This window comes from Triticum dicoccoides, chromosome 3B (genome assembly GCF_002162155.2).
Source record: "Triticum dicoccoides isolate Atlit2015 ecotype Zavitan chromosome 3B, WEW_v2.0, whole genome shotgun sequence".
Classification (NCBI taxonomy): Eukaryota; Viridiplantae; Streptophyta; class Magnoliopsida; order Poales; family Poaceae; genus Triticum; species Triticum dicoccoides.
In genome coordinates, this window is record NC_041385.1 from 690,265,465 (window position 1) to 690,287,066 (window position 21,602).

General features: G+C 49.1%; 1 pseudogene; it reads right to left on the bottom strand.

Annotated features, from left to right (window-relative positions):
• Positions 1-1,910: 1,910 nt before the first annotated feature.
• LOC119279803 lies at positions 1,911-2,411 on the bottom strand (annotated as a pseudogene).
• Between the last annotated feature and the right edge of the window lie 19,191 nt (positions 2,412-21,602).

Below are 21,602 nucleotides of genomic sequence, written 5' to 3' on the forward strand. Positions count from 1 at the left end.
GCATGTCGATGAAGATGCTGATGTAGCGCGCGCGAACTCCGGATCAGGTTCGCACAACCTCGACGCCCCCTACCTGGCGCGCCAAAGATGTCGTGGGAAACGAACACCTATGGGGCAGGGCCCCTTCTCGGTCCGGCAGGGAGCGGAGGGCGCACGAAGAGCAGATCGAGGCGAGGCATGCGAGGGTATTTACCCAGCTTCAGAGCTCTCCGGAGAGATAAAACTCCTACTGCTGCTTGTGGTTTGTATTATGTTCTTGCTCGATAGCGTGAGTGTTCTGTAGTTTCGAATGAGTCGAACCCTCTCTACGTTGCGCATGGGCCTCCTTTTATAGGCTCAAGGGGTCACCGACAGGTGGCAACGCAGTTAGGGGTAGAAATGTAAAAAGAGGGGTTGGTACAACTGCTGCTACATCGTACCCTACCTAACTCTGACGGCAGGGGACAAGGGCATTTAATGCCCGTCCGGTTGCCCAAACAGTGCAGAAAACGACCGTTTGGGGCGCCACCGCTTGCCACGATGGCCTTCTCGTCATCTCCACTCGCCACCTCGCACCGCTTGGCTGCACAGCTTCCCGCCACGTGCGCCTGGAACGGTCCTGCGGCGACACGTCGACGGATGCGCTGGAGCGTAGGCACAGAGTGGTGGCTTCGCCGCGGCAAGTGCCTTGCCACGGTCGTTGTCTTGTCGCGCCCGGAAGCTTGTCGCTCGCCGGGTCTTGCCGGGACGCGCGGCGCGTCGCGGCAAGTTTCTTGAAATGCCTTGGTTGGCCTTCCCGGCAAGCTCCTCTTGCCGGGGCCTTTTCCTTCCCGGCAAGCTCCTCTTGCCGGGGCCTTGTCTTCTTAGTTAAAACACTTTGTTCTTGAATGGCACCAATGAGAGCTACGGAGGATCTTGGCGGACGTCCGGCAAGCCCTGCCGCGGGGCGCTGCGACTGCCCGTGCACAAGTTCGGGATACTAAGGTACCCCTACTTTAGTACACCGACAAGCCCCCACACACATGGTGCGGGGGTGTTTGCAAAATAGCGCATTTTCACACTTAATCCAACGTCTTGGTCCTGTGAAGGAGGTGGTAGCATAGCAAACGAGGCAACCGGACTATGATGCTTTATCACTTTCACTTAGCCATAGGAGTTCGAAGGTGGGGCTACGATATAGCCCCTAGGGGCACCATGCTCTCCGAATTCGGGGCGTGTATGTGCCTGACCGGGAAACGGTCCTTCATCAAAGCGGAGGAATTCTAGACATTTCGGTAGTCGATCGAGTGGTTGACCAGTCTCTCGCTGTATCATGACAGTCAGTTTTCGGCTTTCTCTACTGAGGTGCTCGCCCGGCTGAACCGGGGCACAATCGCAGTAGTTCTCCTGGTGCCGCGTTAGCCGATGATACGGAACGTAAGGCAGCAAAACACAGGAGCCGGGCAAACCCAACATTTGACCAAAGACATGATTCGGAGCTGATGCATATGAGGCCTAACTCGAGACGCCGAACACTCCCTAAGGTATTCGGTCTTTATGATAACGGGCAGAACAATGCCCTAAGCCCCTAGTGTCTAGGTACGGGTGAAAATTTTTGACGCGGCCGATGCCAAAACGCCAGCCTCCTCGTCGGTTATGGTAAAAAACCGGGGGATGTGAATCAACAAGAGACAGTAAGAAAGGGTTACGCAGGGTCTTAATCTGAAAAGAATCCTTGCCACGGGTCCCTGCTGCACGTCTGCGCCTGTGTCTCCGTTGTGCCGTATCCTGGACGGGTGTACACGCTGTTCATCTGTAAAAGAGAGGAACTTAGCTTGGAAAGAAATCATGCAAAAAATGTATTTAAAACGGAGTATGAATAAATGAATAAAGTTGAGCTTTTATTGGCTCTTATCATTCATACACATAGCCCCTTGTGAAGGGGTGTGCGGCTAGGAAGCCCCTGGTTTATTTGTGCCGGACTCACCTAGCCGTGTCTGGGGTCTTGAGCGACCTTGTAAGGAGATGATGCTGCGTGGACCGGGCATTTTAAGTGTAAGAGACACATAGTGCGGTATTGCGTTAAAGCGGGCGAAAGCTTCACGTCCCAATAGTGCTTGATGGCTACTTTTAAATGGGGCGACGTGGAAGATTAGCTTTTCGCGAAAAAAGTTGTCGGGTGAACCGAACACAACTTCTAGTAGTAAGGAGCCCGTGGTCTTGGCGTAAGGGCCTGGCGTCACTCCTTTGAAGGAAGTGCGGCTGTGGCGAATTTTAGTAGGGTCTATCCCCAACTTGCGGATTGTGTCCGGATATAGCAGGTTTAAATCGCTGCCGCCATCAATTAGGACTTGTGTAAATTGTAGTTCGTCGATTATAGGATCCAATATCAAAGCAGTCCAGCCTGTGTTTCAAATACTTCTGGAGTAATCCAGGTGGTCGAAAGTAATTGGTTTTGACATCCAATCTCGGGATTCCGCTGGGGTGGACCGTGCGGTATGCACTTTGGCAGGTGCTGTCCTATTTTTCCTTGTTATCACTTGAAGTGAATTCACTGTTTTGACCTGTTGCGGGAAGTTCTTTTGTTGTCCGGCGCTCTGCTTGTGCGGTTCGTCATCGTCCTCGCTCGGTGTGTCGAGCCCCTTGTGTTCGGCGTTGAGTCGGCCAGACTGTTTGAAGACCCAACAATCTCTGTGGGTGTGGTTTGCGGGCTTCCCGGGGGTACTGTGGATTTGACATATCCGATCCAAAATTTTGTTGAGGTTGGATAGCTCGTCACTGTTGTCCTTAAGAGGCAGTGTTTTGTTGTTCGGCCGCAAGCTTTTGAATCCGGTGTTGGCCGCCGTGTTCTTTGGGCCATTTTCTTTATTTCGGCGCTGATCCTTTCTGCACCGTGATTTTCCATTTCCATCTCTGATCTTACATGTACTCGGGTCGCTGGTGCTGCATCTTGCCAGCCAGCTATCTTCCCCCGCGCAAAAGCGGGTCATGAGTCTCGTTAGCGCGGCCATTGTTCTTGGCTTTTCCTGGCCTAGGTGTCTGGCGAGCCATTCGTCTCGGACGTTATGTTTAAAAGCTGCTAAGGCTTTGGCGTCCGGACAATCGACTATTTGGTTCTTTTTGGTGAGGAACCTGTTCCAGAATTTGCGCGCTGACTCTCCAGGCTGTTGAGTTATGTGACTTCAATCGTCTGCATCTGGAGGGCGGACATAAGTCCCCTGAAAGTTTGCTCTAAACGCGTCCTCGAGCTCTTCCCAACTTCCAATGGTATTTTCTGGGAGGCTTTTTGAGCCAATGCTGAGCTGGCCCTTTGAGCTTGAGGGGTAGATATTTTATGGCGTGGAGATCGTCTCCTCTAGCCATGTGTATGTGTAGGATGTAATCCTCAATCCAGACTCCGGGGTCTGTTGTTCCGTCGTATGCTTCTATGTTTACGGGCTTGAATCCCGCTGGAAATTCATGATCCAGCACCTCATCGGTGAAACATAGTGGGTGTGCGGCGCCCCTGTATTTATGTGTGCCGTTATCTTTGAACACTCGGCGTGTTGTGTTGCTTCCTAGGGCCCTCTTCTTTGGCCCGTAAATGGACCTGACCGGGCCATCCTTTTTGCGAGGATCTTCATGTGTGTCATGTGCCGGCTTGTGTGCGGCTCCGCTTGCCGCTCTTGGCCTGTCATCTGGTCGTCTATCCGGCCAGGCAGCCTCTTTGCTTTTTGATTGTGGGGGCTCTATGGCCTCCTCGTCGAATTCGGGCAGCAGCTTGCGCTTCGGGTAGCTCTTTGCTTGGTGGCTATTGCCGTATTTGTCCGCGGTCTTGAGTACTTTACTCCACCTCATTCTGAGTATGTCTTCCGCTGTTTTGAGCTTCCGTTTCTGCTTCTTCAAACTTCTTGCAGTGGCGACAAGCCTTTCGTGAAGGTTCTTATGCTCCGGTGGTGTGTCCGGCGCAAGATCGTCTGGACTGTTATTTCGCCGAGGATAGGTTGGTTGTCCGATTCATCCTGTTCGGATGGTTGCGTGGTTGCATGTTTGTCGTCCACTAGTTTGCCCTGCTCTACAGCTGGGTCATTATGGGTGCTGTTGTTGTCGAGGCGGGACTTCAGGCGGCGCTTGCGTCTCTGTTTTGGTTGTTTTTCGGGGGAATTATCCTTCGCCGTGTCCCGTTGTTCCTCGTTATTGCTTCCTTTTGGTGTGTCCACCATGTATATGTCATGAGTTGAGGTGGTCTTCCAGTGCCCCGTAGGCGCTGGTTGTTGGTCGTCTCCGGCCTCGTCGTCCATACTGTCAATGTCTTCGGAGTCGTAGTCTAGCATGTCGGTTAGATCGTCGATAGTGGCTACAAAGTGGGTGGTGGGTGGGCTTTGAATTTCTTCGTCGTCCACATCCCAACCGTCCTGACCGTAGTCCGGCCAGGGCTCTCCTGACAACGAGAGACATTTTAGCGAATTCAGGATGTCGCCAAAGGGTGAGTGCTGAAAGATGTCCGCGGCGGTGAACTCCATGATCGGCGCCCAATCGGATTCGATTGGTAGGGGCGCAAGAGGTTCGGAGTCCGGCGAGGAGTCCGGCACCTCGGAGTCACGAGCCTTACAAGGGACAAGGTCAGTATTTGGCTCCATCGTCATAGAAGTTGCAGCCCCCGAGGCGGTGTCTAGCCACCCGTCCTCGATCTGCGCGGTCGGCTCCGAACTAAGGGTCGGAGCGGACTCATGTGCGGCCTCCAGGGGACTGTCCGGCAGCAGAGCTAAATCATGCCCATTGCGACAGTGCGGTGCGCTCGGCTGTGGCTCGAATCCGTCGAAGATCAAGTGTCCGCGGATGTCAGCCGTGAAGTTTAGGCTTCCAAATATGACCTGATGGCCAGGGGCGTAGCTTTCGATCTGCTCCAGATGGCCAAGCGAGTTGGCCCGCAGCGCAAAGCCGCCGAACACGAAGATCTGTCCGGGGAGAAAAGTCTCACCCTAGACTGCGTCATTGTTGATGATCAAAGGAGCCATCAAGCCTATCGGTGAAGACACAGAGGAACTCTCAATGAAAGCACCAATGTCGGTGTCAAAACCGGCGGATCTCGGGTAGGGGGTCCCGAACTGTGCATCTAGGCGGATGGTAACAGGAGACAAGGGACACGATGTTTTTACCCAGGTTCGGGCCCTCTCGATGGAGGTAAAACCCTACTCTTGCTTGATTGATATTGATGATATGGGTAATACAAGAGTGGATCTACCACGAGATCAAGGAGGCTAAACCCTAGAAGCTAGCCTATGGTATGATTGTTGTAATGGTTGTTCGTCCTACGGACTAAAACCCTCCGGTTTATATAGACACCGGAGAGGGCTAGGGTTACACAGAGTCGGTTACAATGGTAGGAGATCTACATATCCGTATTGCCAAGCTTGCCTTCGACGCCAAGGAAAGTCCCGTCCGGACACGGGACGAAGTCTTCAATCTTGTATCTTCATAGTCTTGGAGTCTGGCCGATAATGATAGTCCGGCTATCTGGACACCCCCTAGTCCAGGACTCCCTCACACACCCACTTAGTTTCTTTTGTAGAGCTTTCATATACTTATAGCTCTAGTGCATCCGTTGCATGGCAATCCCTACTCACTCACATTGATATCTATTGATGGGCATCTCCATAGCCCGTTGATACGCCTTGTTGATGTGAGACTATCTTCCCTCTTTTTGTCTTCTCCACAACCACCCTTCTATTCCACATAGTGTTATATCCATGGCTCACGCTCATGTATTGCGTGAAGATTAAAAAAGTTTTGAAAATGTTAAAGTATGAAACAATTGCTTGTCTTGTCATTGGGGTTGTGCATGATTTAAATATTTTGTGTGGGGAAGATGGAGCATAGCCAGACTATATGATTTTGTAGGGATAACTTTCTTTGGCCATGTTATTTTGAGAAGACATGATTGCTTTGATTAGTATGCTTGACGTATTATTATTTTTATGTCAATATGAACTTTTGTCTTGAATCTTTCGGATCTGAATATTCATTTCACAATTAAGAAGATTTACATTGAAATTATGCCAAAGTATCACTCCGCATCAAAAATTCTTTTTTTATCATTTACCTACTCGAGGACGAGCAGGAGTTAAGCTTGGGGATGCCTGATACGTCTCCAATGTAGCTATAATTTTTGATTGCTCCATGCTACTTTATCTACTGTTTTGGACTATATTGGGCTTTATTTTCCACTTTTATATTATTTTTGGGATGAACCTATTAACCGGAGGCCCAGCCCAGAATTGTTGTTTTTTTCCTATTTCAGTATTTTGAAGAAACGGAATATCAAATGGAGTCCAAACGGAATAAAACCTTCGGGAACATGATTCTCTCACCGAACGTGATCCAGGAGACTTGGACCCTACTCCAAGAAGTGGCAGAGGTGGTCACGAGGGTGGAGGGCGCGCCCCCCTTCGTCATGGGCCCCCTATTGCTCCACCGACGTACTCCTTCCTCCTATATATACCTACCTATCCCGAAACGATCAGAACAGGAGCCATAAACCTAATTCCACCGCCGCAACCTTTTGTATCCACGAGATCCCATCTTGGGGCCTGTTCCGGAGCTCCGCCGGAGGGGGCATCCACCACGGAGGGCTTCTACATCAACACCATAGCCCCTCCGATGAAGTGTGAGTAGTTTACTTTAGACCTTCGGGTCCATAGCTAGTAGCTAGATGGCTTCTTCTCTCTTTTTGGATCTCAATACAATTTTCTCCCCCTCTCTCGTGGAGAACTATTCGATGTAATCTTCTTTTTGCGGTGTGTTTGTTGAGACCGATGAATTGTGGGTTTATGATCCAACTTATCTATGGAAAATATTTGAATCTTCTCTGAATTCTTTTATGGATGATTGAGTTATCTTTACAAGTCTCTTTGAATTATCCTTTTTGGTTTTCCCAACTAGATTGGTAGTTCTTGCAATGGGAGAAGTGCTTAGCTTTGGGTTCAATCTTGCGGTGTTCTTACCAAGTGACAGAAAGGGTTGCAAGACACGTATTGTATTGTTGCCATTGAGGATAACAAGATGGGGTTTTTATCATATTGCATGAATTTACCCCTCGACATCATGTCATCTTGCTTAAGGCGTTACTCTGTTTTTAACTTAATACTCTAGATGCACGCTGGATAGCGGTCGATGAGTGGAGTATTAGTAGTAGATGTAGAATCGTTTCGATCTACTTGTCTTGGACGTGATGCCTATAGACATGATCATTGCCTAGATATACTCATAACTATGCTCAATTCTGTCAATTGCTGAACAGTAATTTGTTCACCCACCGTAGAATACTTATGCTCTTGAGAGAAGCCACTAGTGAAACCTATGCCCCTCGGGTCTATTCTCATCATATCAATCTCTATCGCTTTATTTACTTGCTTTGCTTTTACTTTGATTTTTACTTTTTACTTTGCATCTATCTATCAAAAATACCAAAAATATTATTTATCATCTCTATCAGATCTCACCCTCGTAAGTGACCGTGAAGGGATTGACAACCCCTAATCGCGTTGGTTGCGAGTAGCTATCATTTTGTGTACGTATGAGGGACTTGTGTGTGGTCTCCTACTGGATTGATACCTTGGTTCTCAAAAACTGAGGGAAATACTTACGCTACTTTGCTGCATCATCCTCTCCTCTTCGGCGAAATCCAACGCTTTGCTCAAGAGGTAGCAAGGACCCGTTCTTGGCAACAAAGATCTTGCCTTCGGATCTGAGGTAGAAGGTATACCCAATGGTTTCCTTAGGGTATCCTATGAAGACGCATTTTTCCGACTTGGGTTTGAGCTTTTCAGGTTGAAGTTTCTTGACATAAGCATCGCATCCCCAAACTTTTAGAAACGACAGCTTAGGTTTCTTCCCAAACCATAATTCATACGATGTCGTCTCAACGGATTTCGACGGAGCCCTATTTAAAGTGAATGCGGCAATCTCTAAAGCATAGCCCCAAAATGAGAGCGGTAGATCTGTAAGAGACATCATAGATCGCACCATATCCAAGAGAGTGCGATTACGACGTTCGACACACCATTATGCTGAGGTGTTCCAGGCGGCGTGAGTTGTGAAATGATTCCACATTTCCTTAAGTGTGTGCCAAATTCGTGACTTAAATATTCTTTGTCACGTTGATTTTCGACCTCACTCTGAAATTCCTTGAACTTTTCAAAGGTCTCAGACTTGTGTTTCATTAAGTAGACATACACATATCTACTTAAGTCATTAGTGAGGGTGAGAACATAATGATAGCCACCGCATGACTCAACGCTCATTGGACCGCACACATCAGTATGTATGATTTCCAATAAGTTGGTTGCTTGCTCCATTGTTCCAGAGAACGGAGCCTTGGTCATTTTGCCCATGAGGCATGGTTCGCACGTGTCAAATGATTCATAATCAAGAGACTCCAAAAGTCCATCTGCATGGAGCTTCTTCATGTGTTTGACACCAATGTGACCAAGGCGGCAGTGCCACAAGTATGTGGGACTATCATTATCAACCTTACATCTTTTGGTATTCACACTATGAATATGTGTAACATCACGTTCGAGATTCTTTAGGAATAAACCATTGACCAGCGAGGCATGACCATAAAACATATCTCTCATATAAATAGAGCAACCATTATTCTCGGATTTAAATGAGTAGCCATCTCACATTAAACGAGATCCCAATACAATGTTCATGCTCAAAGCTGGCACTAAATAACAATTATTGAGGTTTAAAACTAATCCCCTAGGTAAATGTAGAGGTAGCGTGCCGACGATGATCACATCGACCTTGGAACCATTCCCGACGCGCATCGTCACCTCGTCCTTCACCAGTCTCCGCTTATTCCGCAGCTCCTGTTTTGAGTTACAAATATGAGCAACCGCACCGGTATCAAATACCCAGGAGGTACTATGAGTACTGGTAAGGTACACATCAATAACATGTATATCACATATACCTTTGGTGTTGCCGGTCTTCTTGTCCGCTAAGTACTAGGGGCAGTTCCGCTTCCAGTGACCACTTCCCTTGCAATAAAAACACTTAGTCTCAGGCTTGGGTCTATTCTTTGGCTTCTTCCCGGCAGCTTGCTTGCCGGGCGTGGCACCTCCCTTGCCGTCTTTCTTGAAACCCTTTTTACCCTTGCCCTTCTTGAACTCAGTGGTTTTATTCACCATCAACACTTGATGTTCCTTTTGATTTCCACCTCCGCTGATTTCAGCATTGAATATACTTCAGGAATGGTTTTCTCCATCCCCTGCATATTGAAGTTCATCACAAAGTTCTTGTAGCTCGGTGGAAGTGACTGAAGGATTGTGTCAACGACCGCGTCATCCGGGAGATTAACTCCCAGCTGAGACAAGCGGTTGTGCAACCCAGACATTTTGAGTATGTGCTCGCTGACGGAACTATTTTCCTCCATCTTACAACTGTAGAACTTGTTGGAGACTTCATATCTCTTGACCCGGGCATGAGCTTGGAAAACCATTCTCAGCTCTTGGAACATCTCATATGCTCTGTGCTGCTCGAAACGCTTTTGGAGCCCCGGTTCTAAGCTGTAAAGCATGTCGCACTGAACCAGGGAGTAATCATCAACAAGCGACTGCCAAGCGTTCATAACGTCTTGGTTCGCTGGGACAGGTGCTTCACCTAGCGGTGCTTCAAGGACATATGCTTTCTTGGCAGCTATGAGGATGATCCTCAAGTTCCGGACCCAGTCCGTATAGTTTCTACCATCGTCTTTCAGCTTGGTTTTCCCTAGGAGCGCGTTGAAGTTGAGGACAACATTCGCGTGGGCCATTTGATCTACAAGACATATTGTAAAGATTTTTAGACTAAGTTCATGACAATTAAGTTCATCTAATCAAATTATTTAATGAACTCCCACTTAGATAGACATCCCTCTAGTCATCTAAGTGATACACGATCCGAGTCAACTTGGCCGTGTCCGATCATCACGTGATACGGACTAGTCATCATCCGTGAACATCTTCATGTTGATCGTATCTTCTATACAACTCGTGTTCGACCTTTCAGTCTCTTGTGTTCTGAGGCCATGTTTGTACATGCTAGGCTCGTCAAGTCAACCTAAGTGTTTTTGCATGTGTAAATCTGGCTTACACCTGTTGTATGTGAACGTTAGAATCTATCACACCCAATCATCACGTGGTGCTTCGAAACAACGAACTTTCGCAACGGCGCACAGTTAGGGGGAACACTTTCTTGAAATTATTATGAGGGATCATGTTATTAATGCTACCGTCGTTCTAAGCAAATAAGATGCAAAAACATGATAAACATCACATGCAATCAAATAATGACATGATATGGCCAATATCATTTTGCTCCTTTTGATCTCCATCTTCGGGGCGCCATGATCATCATCGTCACCGGCATGACACCATGATCTCCATCATCATGATCTCCATCAGCATGTCTTCATGAAGTTGTCTCGCCAACTATTACTTCTACTACTATGGCTCACGGTTTAGCAATAAAGTAAAGTAATTACATGGCATTATTCACTGACACGCAGGTCATACAATAAATTAAGACAACTCCTATGGCTCCTGCCGGTTGTCATACTCATCGACATGCAAGTCGTGATTCCTATTACAAGAACATGATCAATCTCATACATCACATATATATCATTCATCACATCCTTTTGGCCATATCACATCACATGGCATAAGCTGCAAAAACAAGTTAGACGTCCTCTAATTGTTGTTGCAAGTTTTTACGTGGCTGCTATAGGTTTCTAGCAAGAATGTTTCTTACCTACGACAAAACCACAACGTGATATGCCAATTTCTATTTACCCTTCATAAGGACCCTTCTCATGAAATCCGATACGACTAAAGTGGGAGAGACAGACACCCGCTAGCCACCTTATGCAACTAGTGCATGTCAGTCGGTCGAACCTGTCTCACGTAAGCGTACGTGTAAGGTCGGTCTGGGCCGCTTCATCCCACGATGTCGCCGAAACAAGATAAGACTAGTAGTGGCAAGTAAATTGACAATATCGACGCCCACAACAAACTTGTGTTCTACTCGTGCATAGAAACTATGCATAGACCTAGCTCATGATGCCACTGTTGGGGATCGTTGCAGAAATTAAAAAAAATTCTACGCATCACCAAGATCAATCTATGGAGTAACTAGCAACGAGAGAGAGGGGAGTGCATCTTCATACCCTTGAAGATCGCGAGTCGGAAGCGTTGCAAGAACGTGGATGAAGGAGTTGTACTCGAAGCGATTCAGATCGCGGTGGACTCCGATCTAAGCGCCGAACAACGGCACCTCCGCGTTCAACACACGTGCAGCCCGGTGACGTCTCTGCACCTTGATCTAGCAAGGAGTAGGGATAGGTTGAGGAAGAGGGCTCTAGCAGCAGCACGATGGCGTGGTGGTGATGGAGTGGCAGTTCTCGGGCATGGCTTTGCCAAGCTCTTGCGGAGGAGGAGAGGTGTTGGGGAGGGGAGGGGCTGCGCCTTGGATGTAGTGTTGCAGCCCTCCCCTTGCCCCTCTATTTATAAGGAGAAGGGGGAGGGGGCCGGCCCCCTCTAGATGAGATCTAGAGGGGGGCCAAGGGGAGGGGTCTTGCCCCCCAAACAAGGGGGGCGCCCCCTTTAGGGTTTCCCCCCAACCCAAGGCGCATGGGCCCAAGGGGGGGTGTGGCGCCCAACCCTCCAAGGGGCTGGTTCCCTTCCCTCTACAGCCCATGTGGCCCTCCGGGACAGGTGACCCCTCCCGGTGGACCCCCGGAACCCCTCCGGTGGCCCCGGTATAATACCGGTATGCCCCCGAACATTACAACTTCCCATATATAAATCTTCACCTCTGGACCATTCCAGAACTCCTCGTGATGTCCGGGATCTCATCAGGGACTCCGAACAACATTCGGTAATCACATACAAATCTTCCTAATAACCCTAGCGTCATCGAACCTTAAGTGTGTAGACCCTACGGGTTCGGGAATCACGCAGACATGACCGACACAGCTTTCCGGCCAATAACCAACAGCGGGATCTGGATACCCATGTTGGCTCCCACATGTTTCACGATGATCTTATCGGATGAACCACGATGTCGAGGATTCAAGCAATCCCGTATACAATTCCCTTTGTCAATCGGTACGTTACTTGCCCGAGATTCGATCGTCAGTATCCCAATACCTCGTTCAATCTCGTTACCGGCAAGTCACTTTACTCGATCCGCAATGTATGATCCCGTGACCAACCACTTGGTCACTTTGAGCTCATTATGATGATGCATTATCGAGTGGGCCCAGAGATACCTCTCCGTCATACGGAGTGACAAATCCCAGTCTCGATTCGTGCCAACCCAACAGACACTTTCGGAGATACATGTAGAGCACCTTTATAGTCACCCAATTACGTTGTGACGTTTGGTACACCCAAAGCACTCCTATGGTATCTGGGAGTTACACAATCTCATGGTCTAAGGAAATGATACTTAACATTAGAAAATCTCTAGCAAACCAACTACACGATCTTGTGCTATGCTTAGGATTGGGTCTTGTCCATCACATCATTCTCCTAATGATGTGATCCCGTTATCAATGACATCCAATGTCCATAGTTAGGAAACCATGACCATCTGTTGATCAACGAGCTAGTCAACTAGAGGCTCACTAGGGACATGGTGTGGTCTATGTATTCACACATGTATTACGATTTCCGATCAATACAATTATAGCATGAACAATAGACAATTATCATGAACAAGGAAATATAATAATAACCATTTTATTATTGCCTCTAGGGCATATTTCCAACACCCAACACTTCCAAGTCAGGCGCCAGAAGGGAGCGGACGTGGATCCAGCAAAGAGGGCTCGGCAGCATGACCTAGCGGAGTGCTTCCCATCCGCGGTCTAGTGCCAGATAAGACACTCGGGGGAGCCGGATAGGTGAAGGTGACAGAGCCTTGTCCAGAGCTGGACGTACTCCACCATCGCAGTGGGCGTGAGGGCGCCATGCAGATCCACGATCCAGCTGCGGCCTTGGAGACCATCTGCCACGGAGCGCTTGCGCCGTTGACGGGGTACTGAGGGAAGAAGGGCAGGGGCGATATCCAATATGGCCGGAATCCAAGCATCCTTCCAGAATCGACGGGTCCTGTCATCCCCGAGTACCCAAGAAGTGGGCGCATGGAAGATGGAGGAGGAGTCGGTGTCGGAGGGGAGGTGCAGGTGTGTCCATGGCCTGGCCGTGTCGGTGCGCTGCAGCCATAACCAGCGAACACGGAGCGAGATCCCTTGTCGGTGAAGGTCCAGGATGCCGAGTCCGCCAAGATGGAGGGGCCGACAGACGCGCTGCCAGTTTACCGGTCCGTGGCCAGCGCGGGTCTCCTTATTGCCGTGCCAAAGGAACTCTCCAATGGTCTGGTTCACCTGCTTGAGAATCGTCGGGCAGAGAGCGATGACGACCATGATGTGGGAGGGGATCGCACACAACACATGGTGGACGAGGGCAAGGCGCTCGCCGCGGGACAGAAGCATCGCGCGCCAAGAGGAAAGCTTCTTGGCAAGTTTCTCCACAATCGGCCGGAGCGATGAGGCGGACGGCTTCCGGAGCGAGAGAGGGATTCCCAGGTAGGTGATAGGGAAGTCAACGACAGCGCATGCGAGCTCGTTCCCGATGGTAGCTCGCATGGGGTTGTCGCAGCGGATCGGGGTTGCCGAACACTTAGCAAAGTTCGTGCAGAGCCCAGACGCCTTGCCAAAGACACGTAGCAGCTCCCGAATGACCCGGAGATCGCGGGTTGAGGGATGGCAGAAGATGACCACGTCATCAGCATAGAGAGAGATGCTCGATGAGGCGTGTCGAGCGGTGAGTCGCTGTAACGAAGGGACCTTTGTTGGCCGGTAGCGTTGCTCTAGTCATGGCCGGCGGGAAGCAGCAACGGCGGCGGGCCGGAACCGCCTGTGCTCGAGCTCGTGGCCAAGCTGGGTTTGGTCGACGGCTGCGACGGCTGGCGGCGCATCCTGGTGGCGTCTGGCTCAGGCGTCAACGGGCGCGGGGCTAAGCAGGCCGCGGTGCGGGCCTCACCATGGCGCGGAGCTCCTCCTCCTCTCTCCTGCAGATCCCCATCGCCCCCGCTGTCCTCCCGTTGGTGCTGCCATGGCTGAGTACGAGCTCGACTCCGACCACCGGCGAGCCGCTTCGAGCTGCCAATCCGCCGCCCTCTTCTCGGTGTCCATGGCGTGGTGGTGGCCGACCCTGGCGGTGGCGGTCGTGGTGGTGGCTGGCCCTGGCGGCGGCGGCCGTGGCTGCACTGGGCGTGGTACTGGTTGCGGCAGCCGTGCTGCTGCCCGGCGATGGGTCGGGAGAGAGATCAAGGAAGAAGAGGGAGAGAAGAAAGATAAGGGGAGGAGAGCGTTGACATGTGGGACCCATATGTAAGTTAACAACAAACGGTTTGTTCAGGAGCAGCCCGACCTCATTTATTAAATTAAATTTGGTTAATATTTATTAACCCCATAAAAAAGAAATAATAAAAGCCATTTCTTCTAAAAAATTAGAATAGTCAGACGTATTAGAACGCAATTTGCGTTCCGAATTGCTAACCGGATTAATTCTAAATCACATGGTCATTTGGGTTTTTTGGAACAACAAACCAAAATAGTGGTAGTATTTTGAAAAATAAAAAAGTGATAGTTTTTGTAACCCTAGCTTGTAACGAGGTAGTCTTTTACTATATACATGCCAACGCACCACCACGAATTTTGATTTATGTCTCTTGCTCCTTACAAGGTATTTGAGGTATTGGTAGCTCTGCCGATTGAAGATAATTGCTGAAGATTACCCAAATGTGTATCAGAGAATCGTTTAACTTGCTGATCGGTAATGATCCTATTCAACTTGCTGATTAGTAACAATCATATTCAACTTGCTGATCAGTAGTAATCCTAAGTGCCCTCACCGATGGCAACAACTGCCATCTTCACTCAAACCTTTATTTCCTCCTGTGTGCACTAATTGTAAGGCATTTAACTGTGAAGCCTTTGAGGAGTTGATGGGCGGTGTGGATTATGAACTCGATCTACAGCTTGACAGGAGTGCTCTGACTCCGAGATGATGATGTACTGATGTAGGCCTTCTTGTATTAACAGTTGGAATATGTCATGTTAAAAGCAACTAGGTTGTATGGAGTTTGCATCTCAGCGCCCGTGTAAGCTATATGGAGTACTTGTCAAACTTGAGAGCCCAAGACTTTTTTGCTGAATGGAGGAAGTTCAGGCTCTGATTAGTTTTATCTGTCACATTTTGATTACACAAAGTGCTGCTGTTTAGGCAATTTTTCAGACTAATTTTCCACGTTTGTCTGAATGTTGTATTTACTGTAAAGTGATAAACCATTCTATGGAGAATTCAACTTGAACAATGTACATCAAAGTATAATGTTCATACTCCAAAATTTGCAATTCAACACTACCATCTATCCAAAGCAGAATTTGGATTACATTTTACAAATGATGTCCTTCCATTGCACCATTCACGATGAATACCAAAACAAATGGACTCACTTCCTGCTCATCCAAAAAACCACGAGATGGAATCGCTGTGCACGCACAGGTCAACCAAATGTTCCCCTGTGCAAGAGCAAATGAGAGGAAAGCTACGACTAAGACTGAAAATGCAGTAAAAGAGAAGGCTCCTACAATGGTGGCATAGTGAACATCCCTGACGGTCATCGTTGCTCCAATTGAAGCTGCACAAAATACCGCTCCAAAGAGACCGGCAACCACCAAGTGACTGTCCTTCGGAACTAGGTCGTGCAAGTAGGGGAGGAGTCCGAGCGAACCTCCGACTGCAGCCCATAGCAGCTCATTCGAGGTGCCCGAAACCGGCGCTTGACCGGCCGCCGGTGCTGCTGAACCGGAGACGCCGGGCTCCTGCCCCCGCCGGTGGGCCGCCAATGCCCCCGCCGCTTCCAAGGCCAGCAGCTTCGCAGCGCTTGCAAAAACCACGTCGAGCTCTGGGTTCGTAGATACCTTATCCAATGCGGCGGCGGCCTCCTCCAGCCACCGCGCGGCCGCTGTTGTCGCGTCTGCAGCTGCGGCGAAGGTACGTAGCGCCACGGTAACCTCCGCCGATGGATCGGCGAGGATGTGATGCCCGACGAAGTAGTGGGACAGCTCCTCGGCGCGGCGGATCAGAGCCGTCAAGTCCCTCCCCTCCGCTTCCGAGTTATCGACCGACGGGCCATCGACATCGACGACGTGGTTGACGCCATTGGAAACGCTCTGGCCCTTGGAGCAACCTCCCTCCTCCCTGGTGCTCACGGCTCACCCCGGGGAAGGGGGATGGAAAGCAGCCGGCGATTTCCGCCTTCTTGCGGGCGGATGCCGCCTTCTCCTTCTCGCTCAGAGCAGCGGGTGCTGCCGCCGCCTTCTCCTTCTCGCTGGGAGCAGCGGGTGCCGCCGCCGCCTTCCCCTTCTCGCTGAGAACAGCGGGTGCCGCCGCCGCCTTCTCCTTCTCGCTGAGAGCAGCGGGTGCCTCCGCCGTCTTCTCCTTCTCCTCGCCAGGAGATGCCTTATCTCGCTCTTCTTTGTGGTTCTTGGACCTGGAGTCGGCCGCCGCCTCCTCTTCCGCCTTGGGAGCCGGTTGCGGCTCATGTCCTTGCTTCCCTATGTCGGCGGACGACGATGGCGTCGGAGAACGACGAGGCGAGGCCGCGCCCCTGGTGCTGTTGCCGTTGGAGGGCTTGTCGGCGTCGGAGGCCATCGGGTTCTTGGCGAGCGGCGAGGTCGAGGAGGGCGAGGTCGACCGCCCCTTGGCGAGCGGCGACGGGGTCGGAGGAGAAGGAGAGCGAGGGGGCGAGTAGCGCCGAGTCCGATCGCCGGATAGGTCGTCGTTGCCGGAGGGGCCATCCCGCGTCGGCGAGGTGGAGGCGGGCGAGCGGTGGAGCAGCGGCTTGCTCTCGTCGGCGTCGCTGTCCATCGCCTCCGAGAGCGAGCGAGGAGAAGCAGGCGGGCGGATGCGATTTGGGGACGGGATGTGTGCGGTTCGGGGAGGGCCGGGGATTCGGGCGAGTTGATTTGGGGGAGGGCTGGAGGTGGATGGAGGAGAAGCCAACTGGGGAGAGGTTTATGAGGGAGGGGATGATCTGGGCTGAGGAGCGGGAAAACAGAGGGCAGAGGCGTTTGAGACAAGAGAGGCTGCCGCCCCGCCTGTAATCTCTGTTTCAGCAGAAAAGAAACTGAACCTCCTCATCTGCCTGCCTCTAGAAACATCAAGGGTAGAGCGGCAGCTGAAATCTCAGATCAGATGCAGAGGGCCCAGGCTGAGCTCACATTCTAGTCTAGTTCCTACTGTTGTTTTTAGCTCAAGCGCCAAGCTTGGCCTTTTTACAAACTCTGATGAGTTTGAAATGCTTCTTTTCGCTCCTTCTGGGCTTGCACAGTTTGCAATTCATCGATGAAGCGCAATGCCGTTGCTTTTTCGTCAAAGATAGATAAATCAGCATATAAAGCCAGGAGGTGTTGTGTTGTTCACCGGGACTGCAATGGTGGAACTTCAGCACCTTCTCCTGAAGAACACGAGGGATGGCTCAAATTATAGCCCCAGATAAAATGAAGACCCATGAAAAGAAGATTCATGCTAGGCGTGTCGGCTGCGCAAGTATGGCATTGGAACCGAATTGGCGAGGAGAAATACCAAGTTGGGTATTAGATTCCACTAAAAAAGAGTTTGACATTAGATGCCCCAACTGCCCCGGAGAAGAATGGTTAAGTTCTTGAGGCTCTGCTATGTGAACAAGCTCAACAGTGTTTTGCCCCAATCAGCGCTAAGAGCATTTTGTTGAAAAAGAATCAAACCAAGAGCACAACCTTGAAATTGGGATTTGTTTGAAAATGACGCTTTTCTAAGCTCAACTTCATTTTGTTGAAAAAGAATCAAACAAAGAGCACAACCTTGAAATTGCGATTTGTTTGAAAATGACGCTTTTCTAAGCTCAACTTTTGGATCCTCTCCTTGTGGCAAGTGAAGTGCCTCGAGTGACCGCCTTCTCCGCGGGAGTTGGGAACCTCCCCATAAGACAAGTCTCATGCCGAGCAGAGGGCCCTCGTTCAAGGGTGCATCCGTGCATGGTGGAATTATTCGAATTTTTGGTAGATTGAATTTTTAAGACTACACAAATTGTTGACCCGAATGCTTAAATTACAGTCCGTTGTGTTTCTCATGACGAGCTTTACATAACTAGATCCATAGTTGATAGGTTCCGGTGAATTTCGATGACATTTTATATTAATGTAATTGCTATTTTTATCATACTGCCTTGTGTGCTGTAAATATACTGCCTTAATTGCAGTGCATTTTTTCCATGAGTTTACGGCTCATATTGCTTTGTTAGTACGGACGCAGATGCATTGTTTCCTCTTTGCGTGTTGGGTTGTTTTTTTCAGAGTACGTCAATAACGTATCATATTTTTATAAAAGGCAGAAGATAAGTACAAAACACTACGACTTGTTGCGAACAACAAGTGTAGTTTGAAGACCACAAACACCACACCCAACTAACCAAATGATTAGCCATCACAACTATTAATAACACAACATAAAGGGCCTGCCCTAAACCAATCCTCAAGCCGCGTCTCGAAAAGCACCGATCACCTCGAAGAGCAACATCTTCAACTGGATTTTCCTTGCCAGCACACCATCACCCTTGAATGCCTAAGAGGAGGCGATGGGTGGATGGCGGGAATCGGTTTATCCCGTTTATCCCGAGAAAGCCACCGTCTTGGACTCCCCGGCAGTTGCGTACATAGCGTCCATGAAGATCAACTTGGTGGGCCAGCAGCGAGCACCGGAGAACCATAACACACATACTCCGAGGCAGCTCTCCACACGCGATGCTCCGAACAGAGTAACGACGCCAAGACGCCGTCATCGCCAATCCGGCATGGACCAAGGCTTCTTGGGTCACACCACTGCCATGGAAGCACCTCGCCATCGAGCCCATAACATTGCAGAACACCAACACCCCCACACGGCCGAGGGCACACAACTAAACTTCCACCTCTTGCACGGCCAAAAACTGTAGCTTCAACCCCTCTCCAACTGCGACAAAACCAGGAATTGCCGGCACTACAAGCAGCAACTAGTCACAATACTCTGGTGGACAGTCATGCAGCAGCTACAATCCGGGAACTCATAAGAAGCGATCCTCCATGATGCGCAGGCCAGACGCACCGCTGCAAGCGGAGATGAGCACACCAAGCCTCACTCCCGGCCCCAAGCGCCACCAACACCATCACCCATTGTGGCACCACCGGTCTAGATCCGATCCGCGCACCCCTCCATCTCCCACGGCTCCGACGCCATCTTCCATGCCAGCTTCAGCATAGGAGACCCCGCACGCCCAGCCACCGCAGCGGCTCCCAGCCGTAGCTCCTGGCCGAGATCCACTACTCTGTCGCCACCATGGTCGGGTCATGATGCATCCACCACCTCCGATGCCGGCGCCACCAGAGAGCCTCCACTGCAAGCTCGAGGTCGTCCTCTGCCTCACCATGTGCACGTCTCACCGCCCCGGAATAGACCACCCCGTGTCGCCCGCTTGACATCGCTCCCCCGCAGGAGGGAGGCCCATCAGGGCGCGCCGCTCTCGCCCGCCGCCACCACTGCCGGTGGCGGTGACCGTGGAATTGGAGGGAGGAGGGGCTCATGGAACTAGGGTTTGCTCCTCCGAAGCCCCCCGCATGAGAGGCCTAGGAGGGAGAGGGGAAAGCGCTAAAGAGTCCCCCACCGTTTTGTTAATAACATATGTCTTATTGATGCCCTCACAATATGATGTGTTGTGGCAGAAGTGCGCTCTGCGCTTATCCGAGTCCTACAATATCTGAACCATAATGGTCTCTTTTTCCAAGCTTGTCAACACTCTTTAGTAATAAAATCAAAATGTGCATTTTATAGTTTCAACAAAAGCTGAAGATTTTAACTCATGTATGTATAGTATACAAAGTACCTATAAATTCCCATGAGAAAGAAGACAAAAACAAATGGCTAAAATAACAACCTTATGTGTTCCTAAATCACTCCTTTTCCATAGGTGCAAGAAAGCATGTTTCCCACCAAACTCTGAAAATAGATAGGTTGTTGCAAACATGTATATATGTTATTTTTAAAAGAATTTTAACACATATATAGTTGATTAACATATGGAGTGTCGTATAGAAAGTGATTTCCAAATGCATGTGAACAAGGTTAGTATGCTCATTTTCCCCGTTTCACTCCTCACATTAAGTATTTGCCCTCCTTCTGAAACTTTCATGTGACATCCTTTCTTATTATTGGCTTCACCCACACTATATACGTATAACGAGGATTACATATCCACATCAAGAATTGTGCTTTCGTGTAAATAAATAAACATAAATACTAGTGGTAACTCCGGACTCCCAAGAACACATTTATCTCCATTGTAGTTTCCATCACTTTCATCACTATCTCAATTTCACTTATTACTCTTGCGTATTTTAGTTCTTGCTCCCATACTCCTGAAATATTTCCACTTTTGCACCCCTTTGCTTGGGATCTAAAATAACTTGTAGGCACATTCCAATAAACATCTACAAGGGGCAAAAGACCATTTCCTAACATCTATATGGGATCAATACTCTTAATCCGAAAAGGCTATAACTAAATCATGTGCATTTGAAGGACATCAAGCTTTTCCTTGTGCTGTAGCTGGGGTGCTAAACTCCCTTGGATTTTTTCTTAATATTTGGAAGGAGATGTGAATGTTCTCTTGGATCCAAACACTCTAAATCAAGGATGTGGCAATTGCTTAGTGGAACTGGCAAGTACATCACTGACCGGCTAAGTGGAAATGCAAGCATCCTATGTCTGACATCCATAGTAAAATTCTCAAAAGTAGTTGTCGCTTGCTATTGCGCCTTAGTAAAATCTTTTTTGTCCAAACAGTACAACTTGGTGCTTACCTGTTGGTTCTTTTAGTTACATAAATCTTACATGTGTCTATCAACGATGTAGGTGAAGTTCTCATCTTTAAGTTGGACACATGATGGGAAAGTGTTTTCCCATGGCTGATATAGTACACCTTGGTTTTCCTACACACAAATTTATAGATTTATTGTTATATAATGTCAATTATCCTTGAACATATCTTATGGCTAAATCAACAAGAGAAGAAACCCAATTTGTTTGATGATATTTTGAATATCACAGAGCTTGTATGGACTTCACTATAACTCCTTAAGTATGTCATTGTTGATTTCATCAATCTTAGCTAAATAAACAAAAATGTGATCTTATTTCAAAATTTGCTAATTTGCCCTATCTACCCCAATGGTTTCATGGAGAATGAGTTGCCATATGACTTTCATTTTTTGCCTCAAAGTATACCCTAAGAGCATGGTTAATAGTATAGTCAATAACCGCCTATAGCAAACATGTATAGTAGTTAGTAATTAAGAAGTGCTACTTTATTAATACATGACCCACCTTACACTCTTACAATATTCTTGGAGTTTGTGCTGCAGCTGGCTGTTAATCTACAGTCTGCTTCCCTTCTCTCTCCTCTTCTCTCTCATCCAACTCAGCAAAAGTATATTATTTTAATCCTTACAACATGTTATCTGTATGTTATTA